At 44.6% G+C, this 21296-nt stretch overlaps 1 long non-coding RNA gene across 1 annotated transcript; it reads right to left on the reverse strand.

Annotated features, from left to right (window-relative positions):
• Nucleotides 1-1555: 1555 nt before the first annotated feature.
• Nucleotides 1556-18236, reverse strand: LOC147544829 (uncharacterized). Its single transcript, XR_015223992.1, has 4 exons — nucleotides 17298-18236; nucleotides 17137-17212; nucleotides 2640-3220; nucleotides 1556-1899 (listed from the first exon to the last, which is right to left on the reverse strand). It is a non-coding gene; the product is annotated as an uncharacterized LOC147544829 (long non-coding RNA).
• Nucleotides 18237-21296: the final 3060 nt, after the last annotated feature.

The following is a 21296-nucleotide window of genomic DNA, read 5'->3' on the forward strand; positions in this document are numbered from 1 at the left end:
TGCTTTGCTAGAAGTCGCTTACGATCGTCGAATCACTTCGGTGATTCGCGACTAACATAGACCGGATCCTACAACGGTTACACATAAGAGTGTTAACTTGATCGGAGAGATTTGACTAGTGGGAGCTAGGCTAAAGATGGATTTGATCCAATTTAAAAGGCCAAAAGGGTTTGAATGGCGATTCGGAACAAAGATAGAAAGAACTAGGCTCGAAAGGGGTGCCCGGTGTTGGGAATTACGTGTCTAGAAGTCAACCGACCACCATTTGACTCGATTCGGCTGAAAAAGCGATCAAACCCAAATCGGTCTAGTTTGGCTTCGACTTGAATTTCTAGAAATCGTCCAAACCGAACCCTAAAGAAAATGAAATAATAATTCTGTAAAGTTAGAAAGTGTTCAATTACAAAGGAAAAAAAGAAAAGAAAACCCCTGATCTAACTCTTTCATATACTTCCAAAAAAATACTCTTTCATACTACTCTGTCTATCCTCCTTCCTAGTTGTTGTCGTCGGCTTCATCAACCACAACCTATTCAACTTGATTGAAAAGTGTTAAAGGTGAATCTTCATTGATTTTCTAAGTACCAGAACCTATTTTTAATTAGTAACTTAAAATTATAGATTTTGCATTCGCTTTTGTATTTTTTTTTAATGGTGCAAAAGTACGAAAAAATTTTAATTTTCGATATCTGTAATGGTGGAAAAGTACGATGGGTTCTTAATTTTTATTTTCGATATAAGCAATGAAATGAATAACATTAGTTACCATTTTCTTTAAATTGTGATCGGTTAAACCGATCAATCGAACTCAACTGAGCCGAACCAAACCGAGCAGAACTATGTCGGTTGGCCGAATGATCGGCTCAACTTCGGTCGATAATTTAGTCAAACCGCCACTTATTGAATCGACTCCGACTCGAGCCAAAACCGATCATTGCTCACTCTCAGTCGGTTCGGCCCAAAAATCGATCGGTGCGATTCAACTTGGTTTGGTTCGACCAATTAGTTCGGTTTTTCCTCACCCCTAACATTAATTCATATATTTGATGCCAGTGACCGGTACATGATTCAGGAAGCTCTCAAGTTTTGCTGGAAACGAATCGGTTCGTGAAGTACGCGGCTATTTTGGCGTTTAAGCTGGATATTGGATGCTGAACAAAGTGTGTATGAACAGAATCTGATTCTAGTGCTTACATAAAGTTTCATTTTATCAAATATTAAATGTCACCTATATAAAATCTGCTGGTTTTGGGATATAGTTATTTATCTTTACCAACTTCAATGGAAAATATTGGTGCTTTTGATTTTATTTTCCTGTTTTACTGTCTCACTTTTTGCTGTTTTCATAGTATAAACTTGTCTTTGCTTTGGATCTGCAAAATTCTGCCTGAACTTAGAAACAAAATATTTTCCTATGTTCCACTTCACTTCAAGTTAGCTGATCGATGGATAAAATTTTAAGCTGCCTAGTGAGGTTCCTTCTAGGACGATTCCTCTTCATACCGCTTTGACACGAAAGTATTATCCAGAAAGGCAAGAAGTTGGTAATAGAAGAGTAAGTAAATATTGTATCTTTCATTTCATAGTAGTTGTTGAAATAATTCAGTATCCACAATAACTCCCAAACGAACAGGCAGATTACATTGCAAATGAGTATTGTCTAAAGAGCTCCTAAAACCAAAGGAATGCTACCTAGAAACCGGGTCACTCTAGTATTCTCGCTGCACGGTATCGTTGTGTTGTAGCAGCATTGTTTGCTGCTACATGGCACACTAGGCATAGCTCTTGAGTATGCTTTTTCAATTTGAAAATCCTTCAAACTATAGCTTTTAAAATAACATTTCAACCTCAATGACCTAAAAACTCAAAACCCTATACCCAAGACATCAGTGCCCTATAGCTTTTAAAATAATATGTTAGAGACACAATTGTTTCTCCTTATATGAACTCCTTCACACATTTCTTTTTCAAATTGATGGTGTGATTTTTTCTTTGTATAGCAGCCACACAATTGGTGTTTTACTATGTGCATAGTAGCAGGCCTGCTTTCCTCCTACTTCATGGAATGGGTTATGTACTTACAATTACACAAACTTCCTAATGGTATTTTTACTCCAAATCCTTCTGAGCTATTAGTTGCCTCTGGTGCTCCTCTAATGATGCCCACACAAGTCAGTTTTTTTTCCATCTTTCATTAGGAAGATGGCCATAACCACCCAAAATTGATTATTCTGCTTTGAACATTCGTTGTGTTATTTTACATGGGAGTGGTACAATGACATACCATCATTCAAATTATAAAAACGGATCCCCCTAAGTACTTTTTTCTAGAAACCCTGATCTTTGTAGGGAAAATACACATCGGATAAAAAGTCTGACTTGATAAAACCGCTCACAGAAGCACCTTAACATCAAACTTAACCACATGAAAGTAGACAGACCCTGAAAATGTCAAGTTCCGAGATGCTACAATTTAGCAGAACTGGACAAAACAGGGGCAAATATAGGTTGCGGAAGACTGCCCAGTCCGGCCAGATTCAATACAGCACTAATCATGAATCACTGCAAAACCCACAACCCTATTTCTATGGGAATGAAATCAGAGGATGGCCAAATTTATTAGCCAGGATCTGCTATAACAGAACCAAGATATCTTGAAATCACATTCATGCCATGACTCGGACAAGTAGGGGCGATCAGCAAGTTAACATGGATTTTAAGACAGCAAGGCTCCAACGCATAACATTTAAGTCACAGCAGTAGCTTGGTGTAAAAACCTCCAAGTAAAAAGTTAGAAGAGTTTCTGCCTGAAAACGTTTAGAAAGATATACACACCCAACTGAAAAGCAGGAGATTTATGGCTGCTGCAAGTTTTAGGCTACGAAGTAACGGAAAGCATTAAACAACGCAATTCATGAACTTCAAACCATAACGATGGTACTTCAGCAAAAAAGCAAAAAATCTGAAACAGTGACCCGTCTGTAAAGTCTCAACCTACTATAGCAGCGCTTGGCTGCTTCAAGAAAGCGACACAAGTACCTATGTAGTCCCTCCGCTCTACGCTTCTAGTACAAGATACTACTACCCGTAGATGTCATTAGTATGGACGTGAACGGTTCCCACCATGCTGTTTTCTATCTGGACCGCAACCTCTACCATCTCTGTGATTGTCTCTGTGCCTGTCCCCACCACCTACATATCCACCTCTACCACCGCCACCACTGTTATAACAAAAAAGGTCAAATCTGCTATACATGACTGATCTGTCATCTATTATATGACTACAAGTAAATGTATGTTCATTGAGTGTCTGCATTTGACTATCCCCCAACTCACCATCTCCAAAGCTGGCGATGCAGACTAATGATGTAGAAGAAATACAGAAAAGAAAGACGTAAATCTATTTTTGTCAAGAATTGAAAACTTAAATTGCTAGCGTAAACAATATTGAAGTCTGGAATAGCCACCAAACATAGAACCCTGAAAGTGGAGTCTTAATGTTCTTCTCACCAATAGATGAGCTACAAATGAACTGAAATTCGTTCTTCTAACAAGCGTTAAAAGCGGAAAAAGGTGAAAAAGACAACCAAGAAGTACAGAAGACGATGATTTTAAAGAGCACAAAATAACAGTCAGCATAATATAGAATTGGAGGTAACAGTATTAACTAGGAATATGGGCAATGACCTTACCGTAGAAGAAATTCTATCCATAGTGGCATATCTTGAGATAACAGGTTTAAACAAACTCTTCCCTACCATCTCTATACCTAGACTAGTATTGTAAGTTCACATACCCTCGACAGACAGCTCTCACTCAACAGATTCTCGCTAGCTCAAATTTCAACTCAGGCATATGTCCAACATCCTCTATCACAACACTTCTTACTGTCTCCCATAATTCAATTACGTCTCAATTTAAAAGGTATGACACGGTGAGGACCTAGTACGTGTATGGGCAAATTTCCGCCCCACGAGGTGCCCGCAGAATTTATGAACAATTGCTTCGTAAGGATAAAATCCGCGAAGCTTGATAAGGAGGCCCGGTAACAGTCCAAGACGCTAACATGATCACCAGATCCATACCCGCTTAACACTAAGCGTATCTGACACGTGTCGCGCGATAACCACCTCCTAGTACTAAGCTATCTGACGGCTAGAAGGTTATCGCGCAATCCATAACCGCACTAATGGTGAATATTCCGTATCTTCCACTTGAAGACGGACGTTACCGGCCAGTAGCTTATCGCACACGCGGTAACATCCTGACCGTCCCCCAAGAGATTCTAATACTCATCTGAAGGTCGGTACGTCAGATCCCCTATCTCTTAACGTACTTCCATGAGTAATGTCACAGAATAATTACGTCAGTTACGAGCTGACCGTCATCAAGACGACCCTCCTCTACTACTATAAATACAAGAGGCTATAACCAGACCAGGGCATCCAATATTCGACAACAGTACTCGAGCAGCCTAATCCATTCTCTCTACTCACTTGCTTTCTCATTAGCATCTCAAAGATCTTCTGATCCTCTCAAAGTCTTTGACTCATTGTCTTAGAAGTTGGGAGATAGGAGTCTGATAGTCACAAATCAAACGACAACTAGCTAACCGTATCAACACTATACGACCACCACCTTGTTGCGTAAGAGCTCTCTGGTTTGATATATCTCTCATCCAACGGTAAGGAGCTGACGGTAACACCCATCCAGCGATAAGAGCTGACGGTAAGGAGCTGACGGTAAGGAGCTGGCCGTATCACCAACCTAATACCACCACCTCCTCACCGCATCATTCATCTAGCGATAAGACGCTATGCGTATCGTCATCATCCATCCAACGATCCTCACCGTCCGATCCACTTACGACCAGCACCTTATTGCGGATCCCTTTACGACCAGCCCCTTATTGCAAGTCTCCTTTACGACCAGCGAGTTAACGACAATACTTCATTACCATCACCCTCTTAATTACCGTAAGTAAATCACTACCGTGGAGATCTGTTCCGACAACTTCACGAGCCGCGACACCTAAGCACTCCGACGACGGTTACCCTTCTGTTGCCCACTTTGACTTTCTTATTTATATTTGATCGAGTATCTGACTTGACCGTCGGAGCCCCCTTAGGCCGGCACCATCCCGGTGTCCCAGAGGCTTCACGATCTCTTATCTCTTTTTGTGTGCAGGTTCTTTTCGACACGTAGCCGGTCCCCGAAACATCCGACCCGACCCGACAAGACTTTTGACCGTCGACCCGTTGACTGTCAGACTTTTCGACCCGTAGACATTTTACCGTCTACAATTTGGCGCTAGAAGGAGGGGGCCAGCCACTAACTACCGAAAAGACAAGTACCATGGAAGGATACATGTCCAACGCTTCTGTGGATTTCTCATCGCAACTTGCTGCACTCACTGCCCAGATGCAAGAAAACGCCGAAAGATTGAGAGCTTTGGAGGAGGAGAACTCTACTGTCCGGGCAGAGAACATGCTACTGCAAGAAAGGATTACCGAGTTGGTGGTTCCAAGAAGACAAAGTTTAGGGGACAATCGACCACCTCCTAACGGTTCTGAAGTAGGAGGACCATCTAATCGCCCAACACCCCCTCACAACACTACTGCAGGCTTCACCACCAGCCAAGTAGGGACAGGATCCGCAAGTGCTCCATTCATAGCTCCAACACATACCTTTCAACAAACTCTCACTCCACAGCAGACCATGGCTGCTCCTCTTTACTCATCTTCTACTATTGCTATGCCTACTATCTTCCCTATGCCTACTCAACCCACCATGGCTTCTAATCCCTTATTGTTTTCACATACAGGTACCCCTTTAGAGCAAGCTTTAGCAAAGAGGCTAGCTGAAATAGAGGCTCTGATCACTAGAATTCCAGGAGTCCCGACCCCCTTCAAGAAGAGTCTTCCTCAAAGCTATGCCGATTCTTCGTTCGTCGATGCAATTGCTCTGGTAGAGATGCCCAGAAAGTTCACTTTTCCCAACATGAAGATGTATGACGGCACCTCTGACCCGGACGATCACATAGCCTCTTACAAACAGAGGATGTTTACTGCTGCGATTCCAAGGGACTTGCGGGAAGCGTGTATGTGCAAGAGTTTTGGGTCTAGTCTGATTGGCCCAGCTCTGCAATGGTACACTAACCTCCCCCATAACTCAATCGCTTCATTTGCCCAGCTCACAGACACCTTTGTCGAGCAATTTGCAAGCAGTAAGAAGCTGGAGAAACTCTCTGGTGATCTCTACCGAATCCAACAACGAAGCGGTGAACCACTCAGAGAGTATGTGGGAAGATTCAATCGGGAGAAGGTGTCAATTCCTTACTGCAACCAGGAGACAGCAGTTGATGCATTCCGGAAAGGTTTACTGCCAGATGGGGAGCTGTACAAAGAACTCACCAAGTTCAATTGCACAACGATGGAGGATGTTCTTTCCAGAGCTTGGGTTGAAATTAGGTGGGAGGAAGACGAAGCCCACAAGAACAGATACTATTCACAGGAAGATAGGTCAAGAGACCGTCACTCTAGAAGATACGAACGACGGTCAGAAGCCAGGAGCAATGATCCGTACCCAACCAGACGACCAATTCCAAGGGAGAACAGGAGGCCATTCAACCCTCCACCTAATCATCAAAACGAGAAACCGCAAGGACCCATCCGTACCAAGATTCCAGAATACAACCTCAACATTGAACCAAGTGAGGTGATTGCTGTAATGAAGGGGATGGGTAACACGGTAAGGTGGCCAGGGAAGACAAAGACGCCAAGCGACAAGAGGGATACTTCCAAGTGGTGTGAATTCCACTCGGACCATGGGCACACTACTGCAGATTGCATTGCCCTCAGGCTTGAAGTTGCTGAGCTCCTAAAGAGGGGTCACCTCACCGACTTACTGACAGATAAAGGCAAGAAAACCATGTCCCAAGGAGATGCCTGACCCAAAGAGCCAGAGGAGCTGATTCCAACATTGACTTGCAACATGATCACAAGTGGCTCGGAAGTGAGTGGAGTAAGCCACTCAGCAGCCAAAAGAAGTGCACGAATCACAACAAATCCAACTGCCCACTCGACAGAGGCGTCAACCCCAACTTTCACCAACCAAACCATCAGCTTCGTTGACAACGAAGTCTCAGGGCTCGTCAACCCTCATCATGACGCCCTTGTCCTCTCCCTCACTATTGCAAATGTGTTAGTTAAGCGCATACTCATTGATAATGGATCCTCCACTAATGTTTTGTTTCTTCATGCCTTGCTAGGAATGGGACTAGAAGAGTCAAGCATCTGCCGACGATCTACTGTTCCTATAGGGTTCAGCGGAGAACATAAGTATACATTAGGAGAGATTGTGCTACCGGTATATGCAGGAGGAATCAACCTTAGCACCACTTTTGTGGTACTGGACTGCCGATCAGCTTATAACATGATCCTTGGAAGACCTTGGATCCATGAGATGAGGGCAGTACCATCAACATACCACCAAGTATTGAGGTTTCCAACACCTTGGGGAGTACGGGAAATCAAAGGAGACCAAGGAGCTTCCAGGAACTGCTACAAGAACACCATGAAGGCTCCCAAGAAGCCCTTGTAGCAATTACAGAACAAAGTGCCCCTCAACTCAAACCTCAACCAACCGAACATGGAGGAGTTAGACGAAGTCCAAGTTAACCCCGACATCCCAGAGCACAAAGTCCAAATTGGAGCACAACTACCTCCTACTCTCAGAGAAAAGCTCATTGAATTCCTTACCATTAATTCTGATTGTTTTGCTTGGTCTCATGCAGATATGACAGGGATAGACCCCTCTATAATAGTTCATGAATTACAGGTAGACCCTTCCCATACCCCGGTCAGACAGAAAAGAAGGAAATTCGCACCAGAACGCAACAAGGTGATTAACGAGGAGATCCAGAAGCTACTTGACATCGGATCAGTAAGAGAAGTGCACTATCCAGACTGGCTCGCTAATGTGGTGGTTGTAAAAAAGAAGAATGGTAAGTGGAGGGTATGTATTGACTTTACAGACTTGAACAAAGCATGCCCGAAGGATTCCTTCCCACTACCTCACATCGACATGCTAGTAGACGCCACAGCCGGACACGAACTCTTGAGCTTCATGGATGCATTCTCGGGCTACAATTAAATCCTTATGCATCCAAACGACCAAGAGAAAACCGCCTTCGTCACGGAAAGAGGGATATTCTGTTACAAAGTCATGCCTTTTGGACTAAAAAATGCAGGTGCCACCTACCAGAGGCTGGTAAACAAAATGTTCGCCAACATGTTAGGCGACACTATGGAGGTCTACATCGATGATATGCTGGTCAAGTCCTTAGTAGCAGAACAACACTTGGAACACCTCAAACAAGCATTTGAGGTACTCAGGAGGTATAATATGAAACTAAACCCTGCTAAGTGTTCTTTTGGTGTGTCCTCTGGAAATTTTTTAGGTTATATGGTGACTCAAAGGGGGATCGAAGCCAATCCAGATCAGATCAATTCCGTGATGGGTATTCCTTCCCTGAAATGCATCAAGGACGTCCAGAAGCTTGCAGGTAGAGTGGCGGCACTTAGCCGATTCATTTCTAAGTCTTCCGAGAGATGCTACTTGTTCTTCACCACTCTGCGAAAGGGGAAAAATTTTGAGTGGACACCTGCCTGTGAAGAAGCTCTACAACAGCTGAAGAGATACCTCACTTCTCCACCTTTGCTCTCCAAACCAAAAGACGGAGAAAAGTTGTTCATGTACCTTGCTGTTGCAGAGACAGCGGTAAGTGCAGTACTTGTTCATGAAGAAGACAGTAAGCAGCTGCCCGTTTACTACACAAGCAAGTCATTGCTAGATGCTGAAACTCGATATAGTCAGCTGGAGAAGCTTGCCCTTGCCCTTGTTACTGCAGCCAGGAAGCTAAGGCCTTACTTTCAATGCCACCCAATTGTAGTGGTTACAACTTTCCCGATGAAGAATATTCTTCACAAACCAGAGCTGTCTGGGAGGTTGACCAAATGGGCAGTGGAGTTAAGCGAACATGACATCAGCTACCAGCCTAGGACAGCAATCAAATCTCCGGTACTAGCTGATTTTATTGCTGACTTTACACCTTACACCTTAGTGCAGGCACAAGGAGAATTGCTCTATCTACAGGAACATAGCCAACTCAAATGGATCTTATCAGTAGATGGTTCCAGCAACATGAATGGAGTAGGACTTGGTGTTGTTCTCACTTCCCCAGAAGGTGACCTAATCCAACAAGCAATAAGATGTGGGTTCAAAGCCACCAACAATGAAACAGAGTACGAGGCCCTAATCGCAGGAATGAACCTGGCAAAGGAGATGGGAGTCCAGAAACTTGCGATAAAATCAGACTCTCAACTCGTAGTTAACCAGCTACAAGGAACCTACCAGGCCAAAGACGTGAAGATGGCAGCCTATGTGTCGCATGTAAAAGAACTAAAAAGTCAGTTCACCGAGGTTAGTTTTGAACAGGTACCCAGGCTCGAGAATGGGCACGCTGATGCCTTGGCCAATTTAGGGTCATCAATTCCAACCAAGGATGCACAAACAATCCCCCTAATGCTACTTCAGTGGCCGGCAGTATGGATAACAAAGCTTTCAGAGGTAGCGGTTACAGATGCAGAAGAGACCTAGATGACACCAATAATCAGGTACTTAACTAACGATGAGTTGCCACAGGACCGAAATGAAGCTAGAAGACTCAAAGTCAAAGCTGCAAGGTTTTGCATCATGGACGGCCAGCTCCTTAAGAGATCATACTCTGGGCCTTACTTAAAATGCATCACCCAAGAGGAATCCAAGTATGTCCTCAAGGAATTACATGAGGGGGAATGCGGTAACCACTCTGGCGGTCGCAGCCTGGCCAACAGAGCACTGACTGCAGGTAACTACTGGCCGACTATGAGAGCAGACTCTACTGACTATGCTAGACGTTGCGACAGCTGCCAGAGGTTCGCCCAAACTTCCCACCTCCCTCCAGAGAAGTTAAGTTCAATTCTATCCCCATGGCCTTTCATGAAATGGGGGATGGATATAGTAGGCAAACTACCAACGGCCCCAGGCCAGAGAGTCTACATGCTTGCTGTCACAGACTACTTCACCAAGTGGGTGGAAGCCGAAACCTACCACCAAATCGGAGACCGCGAGGTAAAAAGTTTTGTTTGGAAACATGTCATTTGCAGGTTTGGAGTTCCCAAGGAGATTGTCACAGACAATGGTTCACAGTTTATCAGTTTTGATTTCCAAGACTTCTGCAAGGAGTGGGGAATCAAACTAAGTTTTTCGACTCCCAGATACCCTCAATCCAATGGGCAAGCAGAATCGTCAAACAAAACGATAATGAACTCACTGAAAAAACGACTCAAGAAAGCTGAAGGGGCATGGGCAGATGAACTACCAGGAGTGTTGTGGTCATACAGAACCACTTCAAAGACCCCAACTGGGGAAACCCCATTCTCCCTTGCATACGGTTGTGAGGCGGTAATACCAGCTGAAACAGGAGTTCCCTCTGCCCGATACCAGTGGACCACAGAAGAGAGCAATTGGGAACTACTTAACCATAACCTGGATACAGTAGACGAGGTAAGGGACATGGCGGCAATCAGGAATGCCGCATACCAACAGAAAGCAGCCAAACATTACAACAAGAACGTCAGGGTTCGTACATTCAAAGTTGGCGACTGGGTTCTGAGGAAAGTATTTCAAAATACTAAGGAAACAAGAGCTGGCAAGTTAGCCCCTACTTGGGAAGGCCCATACCTCATTACCAAGGTAGTGGGACAATGAGCTTACAAACTTCAATCAAAAGATGGCCTGAACATAGGCAATAGCTGGAATGCCATTCACTTACGAAGGTACTACTTCTAACCTTGAAACTTCTCCTATTTTGCCTTTTTTCCAAAAGATCACCTACTGACTTGGGCGTCGGAGGGTTGTTGGCGTAGCCAACAACCACCCCTCACTATCTACGTATGATGACAGGAACTGTCTCCAAGACACAACAAAGTAGCAAAAACAATAAGAGGTTGGACGTCAGAGTCGAAGTCCAAACCACCAGATGAGTTCCGCACTTCGACTGGGGGGCATGAGGATAATATAAGAAGACTATGAAGAAACTCAAGAACAATACGGGTTAAACAACCCTCACCTGTCCAACAGGCAAATAAAATCACCAGGCACCTAAGTTGAATGACGAACACTTCTTCACACTTCTTCATTTGACAACAACGAGTTCAGCGTACTGTTCATCAAAATTAATTTAAAAGGAACAAAGTCCTGCACTTATTCCTCAAGTTCAATGTAATGTTCTTTAAATCTAAGTTATCACTTCCAATGTAAACAAAAATCTAGAAATAAAATCTCAAGTATTTATCCAGTACTTACTTGTGTGCAAATTTTATCAATATCAATGCCATCTAATTACTTGTCTGAAGAGGAATAGTACCGCTAGACGATTCGTAACCCATCCAAGATGGGACAACAAGCTGCTAGCCATCACCTGAACACAGTAAGGTATTGGCCGTATCCCGTATAGAAGTAGGATTTGTAATCCATTCAAGTTGGGACAACAAGCTGCTAGTCGTCACCTGAACACAGTAAGGCGCTGGCCGTATCCCGTATGTAAGCTAGGATTCATAATCCATTAGGACGACAGTAAGTTGCTAGCCGTCACTTGAACACAGTAAGGTGCTAGCCGTCACCTGAACACAGTAAGGTGTTGGCCGTATCATTTGTATAAGTGAGGATTGGTAATCCATCCAAGATGAGACAGTAAGTTGTTGGCCGACACCTAAACGCAATAAGGCGCTAGTCGTCTTCCCTACATAAGTTGGTATCACAACCACTCAACTAAGAAGAAAAACAAGTACATAACCATAGCAATATATCCTTAAAGGAAGAGTCTCAAAGAAATCTAGTGGGTTCACCTGAACCATCAAAATACAAGAAGTCAACTCTACAAACAACATATATCCGACGCGTGTCGTCCGAACAAAAGGGCTGAGCGCCTAACGACACACGACTACATATAGTTCGTCACTAAGGAAAAGAAATCAACAACACACATAATATTCTAAGCAAGTCAAGACAAAGGAAAGCACTAATGAAGCGAACCACCTCCAGTTGCGTCATCGCCCCTCATCACCTCATCCATATCTATCGTCATCTCTCCCGCCCGCTGCTCCGCCAAGAGCTCCTCGTGACGAACCCGCCAGGCCTCTATGTTATCATCCATATCCCATCTGTTGGGCCCATTCTCGCGGTACTCGACTAACAAGTCTGCACGGGTCCGTAACGCCGCGTCAGTCGCAATCTGATCCCTCTCACGGGGAAATTCATCAACTAGTTGTTGGTTGTACGCCGCTTCTCGCTCCAGCACAGTGTACCGCCCCTGAAGATCCTCCAACTCTCTCTCCCGGGCACGCATCCTGTCACCCTGCTCCTGAAAGGAAACCACCTGGCTGTCGTAACGAGTCTGCAACCTGGAGAATGTTCCCGTCAACTCTGCAACTCGGTCAACGCTCTCGCTCAACTGACGACGGGAGGAGATCGATGCCATGAGAGCCTACCAAGACCCAAAACAAAGATGAGCATGTAAATATAACAAAAAATAGTTGCAACTTGAATAAGAGGCAAATACCTGGTATTGGTGCGAAACACCATAGTCTGCACCCCCGCAGGGACCATAAGCAAGGAACTTCTGATGATCCTCAGAAGAGAGCAGCTGGTCCCCTCCAGTAGACAAAAAAGTGGAACCATCAAAGGGAGAAGCAGAAGGATGATGCCTCCACATAGAAACCCCACCAGAAGACTCAGATAGGGGTATCGCCGAGTAAACCGGCTCCGTAGCTGGGACCTCCTCGGTAATAGGAGCAGACGAAGAAGAATGCGGAAGAGAACTCGAACCGGTACCTGCCTTGGACCTCTTCCTCTAGCCACCCTTCCGGATGTCCGCATAAGCACCAGGGATGTAGCCGGAACCCACCATTTCTGACGACGAAAAAGACTCTGTACTCGCTGCGGGAGGTGAGAATAAGATCGGCGCACTAAACACCTCTTGGGAATGACGAAGCGCACTCTGTATCTCGATAGCCGCAGCAGGAGGAGGAACTTGACCAATCAAAGTTCTACCAGGGACGAAACCCACAGAGGAGTACTTGAAATAAGAGAATGAGACAGAAGGAAAGCGCTACTTCTCTCGAGGTCACGACGTTCGAGCAGTTGGGAGATCCTCTCTTTCCAGCCACGAAGCTTCGCAACGTTCTGATTATTGAACGTACAATATGTCAAGAAGATGATACAACATTAGGCAACAACATACATGGCGTACTCAAAATAAATGGTAACATACTTACGGGCGTCTTGCCAACGGGAAGGAATCTGACCTATCCCCCGGTCACCGAACACCAGGTCACCACGTGCAAGAAAATAATTGGTTTTCCACTTTCGATCGGTATCCGGTGAACCAGTGATCAAAAGAACACCAGGTTTTCGTGGCTTGATGCCATACCGACCCTTGTCCCTAGAGTGACTCGCCAAGTGGTAGAAGCGGAGGACATCGCTAGCTGAGAGATCTACGCTTTGTAGATAGGCCAACACTTCCAAACACAACAAAAGCCTCCACGCGCCAGACATGAGCTGTGAAGGAGCTATCTCGTAATGATCTAAGACCCCGTGAACCAAGCGGGGGATGGGGAATCTAAATCCCATGGAGAAAGGAGTCGTGTACAGCGCGGTCCAGCCGCCATGATCTTCGTCAATTAGCTCGTCGGGTTGAGGAAGCCTGAGCTCTATAGAGTCGGGAATGTTATACATGAATCTTACTTTCTGAAGTCCATCCTCCGTAATAGTGGAGGCCGGATTTTCAGTTAAGCGCTTCAAGGACGCGCGTTTTTGCGCCAACATTCGTCTAAATTCAGAAGGTTCTGCCGCATGAGTCAGATCAGAGGAACTACCTTCCCGACGGTGACTCATCTCAGAAGGCAAAGTCTGTATGGAAAATGGACAAGGTTTCAGATCCTACAACGACTAAGTGAGGCTAAGGAAGTGAGCAATAGTTAGCTTGGTGTGTGCAGTCAGTTAAACGAACTTAGCAGTAACCCACTCAAGGTATCAAACCTAGCAGTAACTCACTCAAGGTATCAAGCCTAGCATTAACTCAGTCAAAGTATCGAACATAGCAACAACTCGGTCAAGGTATCTAATCTAGCAATAACTAACTCAAGGTATGAATCTCAAAAACACATGCCAACAAATAAGGAAAGTAACTTTGAAGATCAAACGCAATAAACATTCAAGAACGAATCAAGAACAATTGAAGAACACTAAAATTCAATCAAAGAACTCAACAAAATCAAGTAGGAAAGAGAAAAATACCTTATCAAGGTGAAGAATCTCTCTCCAAGCTCCAAATGGCAAGTGAAACAATGGCCTTACACCTCTTTTTATAGGGTCCAACCCAAGGGGTACCCCCCAACTCCTTCCCGCAAGGTAGTCTTTCGCGCAAGTACATTTGAACACTGATACGTGAAGAACATAGGCGTCCCAAGGACCCAAGACATGTCTGAGGCATACGCGGGAACCGAGTGGACGACACCCGGACAAAACGAAGCAGAAAGAGCTGATTGTCCGAACGGCAAACGCGCAAGAAAGAGCCGGCCGTCTGAACGGCCAGCGCGCCGGAAGGAGCTGGCCGTCCGGATGGTCGGCGCGCAAGAAGTAGCTGGCCGTTGAACGGCCAGCACGCGCGCAGGAGCGGGCTGGGCGTTTCCCAAACGCCCAGCGCGCACAACGTGGCGCGCTCCTGTGCGAGCAAGCAGGAGCGCGCTGGGCGTATTCGAAACGGCCAGCGCGCACCACGTGGCGCGCTCCTGTGCGCCCGCGCAGGAGCGCTCCCATGGCACGCTCCTGTGCGCCCGTGCGCAGGAGCGCCCTGGTCGTGCTCCGCGCGCCCCCCTAGCGCCCGGCGCCCAAAAACGTACTGCCAGCGTCCGAAATATCTGATTTTTTCACGTGGCACCCCCTCTTCGCGACCAATTTTCCGTCAAACGAATCTTCCCGCGATTCTGTCAGACCAAGTATCCGAAACCTACCGGCACCTCAATAACACGAGCAGGACACTCAACCTCGAAACAGCCATCGCTACGATGCAAAGTGGCACTCCCACTAGTAAAATATGATAGAGACGCGCACTCCTCCGCTGACACGGTCATACCTCACTACTCTCTAACTCCGCATCCGGACTTAGAGAGTGGGGGGCAAATTGTATGGGCAAATATCCGCCCCACGAGGTGCCCGCAGAATTTATGAACAATTGCTTCGTAAGGATAAAATCCGCGAAGCTTGATAAGGAGGCTCGGTAACGGCCCAAGACGCTAGCATGATCACCAGATCCATACCCGCTTAACACTAAGCGTATCTGACACGTGTCGCGCGATAACCACCTCCTAGTACTAAGCTATCTGACGATTAGAAGGTTATCGCGCAATCCATAACCGCACTAATGGTGAATATTCCGTATCTTCCACTTGAAGACGGACGTTACCGGCCAGTAGCTTATCGCACACGCGGTAACATCCTGACCGTCCCCCAAGAGATTCGAATACTCATCTGACGGTCGGTACGTCAGATCCCCTATCTCTTAACGTACTTCCATGAGTAATGTCACAGAATAATTACGTCGGTTACGAGCTGACCGTCATCAAGACGACCCTCCTCTACTACTATAAATATAAGAGGATATAACCAGACCAGGGCATCCAATATTCGACAACAGTACTCGAGCAGCCTAATCCATTCTCTCTACTCACTTGCTTTCTCATTAGCATCTCAAAGATCTTCTGATCCTCTCAAAGTCTTTGACTCATTGTCTTAGAAGTTGGGAGATAGGAGTCTGATAGTCACAAATCAAACGACAACTAGCTAACCGTATCAACACTATACGACCACCACCTTGTTGCGTAAGAGCTCTCTGGTTTGATATATCTCTCATCCAACGGTAAGGAGCTGACGGTAACACCCATCCAGCAGTAACTAGCTGGCTGTATCACCATCCTAATACCACCACCTCCTCACCGCATCATTCATCTAGCGATAAGACGCTAGGCGTATCGTCATCATCCATCCAACGATCTTCACCGTCCGATCCACTTACGACCAGCACCTTATTGCGGATCCCTTTACGACCAGCCCCTTATTGCAAGTCTCCTTTACGACCAGCGAGTTAACGACAATACTTCATTACCATCACCCTCTTAATTACCGTAAGTAAATCACTACCGTGGAGATCTGTTCCGACAACTTCACGAGCCGCGACACCTAAGCACTCCGACGACGGTTATCCTTCTGTTGCCCATTTTGACTTTCTTATTTATATTTGATCGAGTATCTGACTTGACCGTCGGAGCCCCCTTAGGCCGGCACCATCCCGGTGTCCCAGAGGCTTCACGATCTCTTCTCTCTTTTTGTGTGCAGGTTCTTTTCGACACGTAGCCGGCCCCCGAAACATCCGACCCGACCCGACAAGACTTTTGACCGTCGACCCGTTGACTGTCAGACTTTCCGACCCGTAGACATTTTACCGTCTACAGTACGTAGCTCTGGGAATTCAATGACGAATAGTGATTTTTACTTCGATCTAACATGGGGACATCTGACATACTTCCAGTTCATAAATGCCGATACTCTATTCTATTGTCCATATACTACAAGCTCTATCATCCGTCAGCATATTATTTGAATCACGTCACCAGGTAACAAATGCACTAAAATTTGATGACGTTTTAACTAAAACCACCCTACGATATCCTACTTCACTAGCAATTTCAATTTCTTTCATAAATATCTCACAAATATCAGTACGTACTTAATTTCTCTGAATAATTTATATTTACTGAATGACCTAAAAGATGATTCACAAGTGTCACAACAGACAATAAGGATCAGGGAGTAAAGATCGTATCTTTTTCAATGATCCCAGAATAGTGCGATATAAAAATCATATCTTATGCAGTAAATTTATTCAAGGTTTCAACAAGATAAGACCATATCTTTTATAAATTTATTCAAGGTTTCAACAAGATAAGACCAAATAGAACATTGGAGAAAGAAATACTCATAGGTAGGAGCTACTCCAGGTGCAGACTTCTCTACCATTGCGACACTTAAGTTATAACCCCTCAGTTCATGATCTGTTTGTCACACATAAACTTGTGAGTAAGAATCTAAAGCAATATCAAACTGTCCTAATAAACTACAGTACTACTTTAGACTTACTGTTGTAAAAACTCCAGGCAGCATGTGCTGCAGAAGGATGTTCATAAGAAAGAATTGCATCTGGATTCGTAATACTGGTTGTCCCACCGGGAAGGAGATCAAAATCAAACGCAGCGAACGAGTGTAAGCTTTGAAGGAAAAGGTAAGAATACTCTTTACATTAAACCTTAACCAGAATTTCGTGTTTTTCAATCGAAAGAAAGAGGTGATGATTGATTGTAGGAGACTAAAAGCGTATGGTATACACAATTCTTCCAATAGTATATAATCTTGGTGACAACCCCGGTTCTTTTTACAAGAATGAGTTGGGGTTTCTTGAACACGATCCAAATTCAGGATCGTCGGCATCATCATCATCTACTTCAGATGATGATTATCCTCCTTCTGTTCATTCACCTTATGCAATGAATCGATGTGTTGACCCACCATTACAATAGCCTATAGGAGTGACGTATCTTATCCTAAACTTGTTGTTCCTCTAGCAACGGATGTGAGTACCGCTGTTCAAAAAGCGGATAAGAAACTTGAGCTTATTATTCCTAGGGAAGATCCGGACTTCATTCACCTTTGGGTTAAGCTCAAAGGTAAGAAAGTCGTGGAATCTTACGAAGAAGACGAAGACAAAGACGCTCTAAGTATACCCGAGAGAGAGTTATCGTTGAGGGCCAAGCAGCATTTGCTCTATCATGGGTGGACATTATATTATACGGAGAAAAGAAATAAGCCCCCCGAATTGCGTTTCACCGCCCCTAAACCATCCAATAAAATTTGTGTCACTCTACTAAGTGCTTGCCGAAATCAGATTGAGATAGAAAACAGTAAGCCGCGAGACGGCAATCATGGGGAAGGTGGTCATGGTAGCAGAGGTGGTCGTGGTGGAGGCGGCAGTGACTGGGTTTGCTCTAACCCAACGTATGTACTTTATAATCCTATCATCTAGTTTTTGCAAAAACATTTAAAATTGGTACACTGAACTGAAACATTTAATTTGTTTCTAGTTGTGCAAACTCGAACTTTGCTAGAACAACTGAGTGTAACAGGTCTGGTACTCCTGGACCCGGAGAGGGAGGACAGGGCAGTGGTTACCACAGGGGTAGAAGTGGTGATAAAGAAAGAGAATGTGACGAAGGAAGATCATCATCATCTGAAGTAGATGATGATGATGCCGACGATCCTGAATTTGGACCGTGTTCAAGAAACCCCAACTCATTCTTGTAAAAAGAACGGGGGTTGTCACCAAGATGATATGTTATTTTAGAAGAATTGTGTATACCATACGCTCTTTTAGTTTCCTGCAATCAAACATCACCTCTTTCTTTCGATTGAACAACACGAAATTCTGGTTAAGGTTTAATCCGAAGAGTATTCTTACCTTTTCCTTCAAAGCATTCGTTCGGTGCGTTTGATTTTTGATCTCCTCTGCATAAGATAGACTGTTAATCAATTGTTCTTTCTTTCTCGAACTTCGTCTCTTCTTTTGGGGAGGAGCCATTGCTACGGAATTTCTAGGGTTCTACAGATCAGTTCTATTTTTAGGGTTTGGGTTCTTCGAGAATGAGATAATGTGAGACTTCGAGATTTATGTCGATTTATACTTCACACAAGAACCAATATAGTAGACCTGGTTCCTGGTGTAATCTTTTATAATATTGGTTATGGTCTTTTTAAATCGGTAAGAAAAATATAATCTTTTGTCAGGTCTAGTGGTGGCCAACGGGCCGTGCCGTGTCGGCACGGCACGGCCACGCCAGGCACAGCTTAAGCCGTGCCGTTCCCGTGGCGTTTTCGTTGCGTTTCTGGCCGTTTCTGTGGCGTTCCCATAGTCGTTCCCGTGGCCGTTTCGTGGCGTTCTCGTAGTCGCTCCCGTGACTCCGACCCATTCATAAATATTTTTTTACTTGTCAAAAAAAAGTAATAAAAGAAATATTACATTTTTTTTCAAGTAAAAAATTGTGTTGTACAAAAACTTTATTGTCTATGTCATATCTTTGTTTATTTTATTGAAAAAGAGTTGTATAAAGACTCTCCACATTTACTTTATATTTTGTGCTTTAGGTGTGGGACTATCTTTACCACTTTATTTGTTTATTTTTTTGAAATTTTTTTTAATTTGTTTCAACAAAAAAAAAATCTAAGTAAAAATAAATAAAGTAAAACCTCTTTTGTTAAATTCAAGTATTACTTTTTTTTAAGTATTACTTCTTTTTTAATTCAAGTATTACGTTTTTTTTAATGTTTTTTCTTTTTGTAATATAAAGTAGTTGTCATGAAAATCTAACAATTTGTAACCACATTAGAATATTAGATGAATGAAGTAGAACTATAAACAAATTAAAAGTGTTTTGAGGATGTTAGTACATCCTAGGTAATGCTTAAAAATTCAAATAACTAAATTGGGCCGTTGCTAACGTGTCGTTGTTGCCGTTTCCGTTCCGTGCCCATGGGTCGTGCCGTGTACGATCCGTTCCGTGTCGTTCCCGCGTGTCTGATGGGCCATGTTTAACGGGTCTGTGGCTCTAAATTCCCAGCCCCGACACGGCACGCCAGACCCGTGACGGGTCGGCACGGCACGGAACGGACCGTTCCGTGCCGGTCCGTTTCCGTGTCGGCACGACCCGTTGGCCACCACTAGTCAGGTCCAAGCAGAATTTAAAAATAAGTCTTTATAGGAAAAAACCGGTTCTCTCTCTCCCTAAGTTTCTCAAGAAACCATCTTCAGATCTAGTGGTTTTACTCCGGCAAAGGGTCCTCCCTTCGCCGGAACCCTTTTCAGTTTTCAGTATAGCCTCTCTATCCTCTCTCTCTTACAGTTAAACCGTTCGTGGTGGTGCGATGAGATCACGACAAGATCTGGAAGTGGTAGAGTGGATCGGATCTACTGTTTATCTCTGGTTTTAGTCATGGTGGTGGTGATGGGTTTGGGTTGTATGGCGAGATCTTGTGGTGCTTCGTGATGGTGGTGCTTCGTTATGGTGGTGTGGTGGTGGTGGGGGTTCAGTGGTGGTGTTTTGTTGATGATGGTATGATGGTGGTGATGGAGAAGTGGTGGCGGTGATGTTGATGATGAAGCGACTGGTTTTCTGTGGTGATGGTATGGTTGTGTTTTGTAATGGTAGTGTGGTGGTTAGTGGAGTGGTTACTGTGGTGGTTAGTAATAGTGGTGGCGTGGAGGTGGTGTTGTGGTGGAAAAACAGGTTGTGGTTAAGGGTGGTGGTGGTGGTGGCGGCTTGGTGTGTTTTGTATGGTGGGTGTGGTGGCGGAGTGGGAGTTCTAACATTCTACAATCGTACCAATGTCTACTAAAACCTATGGGCGGGTGCTCCGCAACAGCAACAGTAGTGAACATTGCTACTAAAGAAGGGAGAGGGGAGCCTCTACCGCGGTTAGGTTCCCTCGCGACTCTAGTTTTTGGTATATGCGTTCCGGGAGTGTCCAATTCCCTTGAATCGTACTACCGGTTGTCCCACCGGAGGGAGGTTGTGTATCGCCAGATGTCCAATCCCATACATAGTATCTGGATTCGTAATACCGAACCCTAAATATTAGCACGATCGTGCAGTGGTTAATCCCATTTGTAGGTAGGCCCTCTGAACAAAACAAGAAGGACCAATGGAAACTATTCTCCCTTCCAGTAGCGTGTGGTGGGGGGTGCCGGCAGTGCGCTCGCACTGGGCCCCTCCACCACATGGCCCCCCAACTTCTTTTTTTAGTCACTTATATTAGACTTTGGAATTAGAAGCCCCCGGTAACTCAAGGCATGGATCATGAGGTGTTGATCAGGTGACACTTTTTGGCAACTTTTCTAATTTGTTTATATCTTTCTTGCTTCCTTAACACATCAACACCCTTATTCATTCACTCTCTACCCACATTAATTTACTCTCCCCTTATTTTTTTCTCTCTCGACCTAAGTTAGTTGCCTAATACCCTCTTTGTTTAGACTTGGTGGTACTTCATTACTTTTTTTTTTTTGTTGAACTGTGGTACTTCATTACTTAA

This window comes from Eschscholzia californica, unplaced genomic scaffold (genome assembly GCF_041429995.1).
Source record: "Eschscholzia californica isolate CP2 unplaced genomic scaffold, dmEscCali1.0.p SCAF_4, whole genome shotgun sequence".
Taxonomy (NCBI): domain Eukaryota; kingdom Viridiplantae; phylum Streptophyta; class Magnoliopsida; order Ranunculales; family Papaveraceae; genus Eschscholzia; species Eschscholzia californica.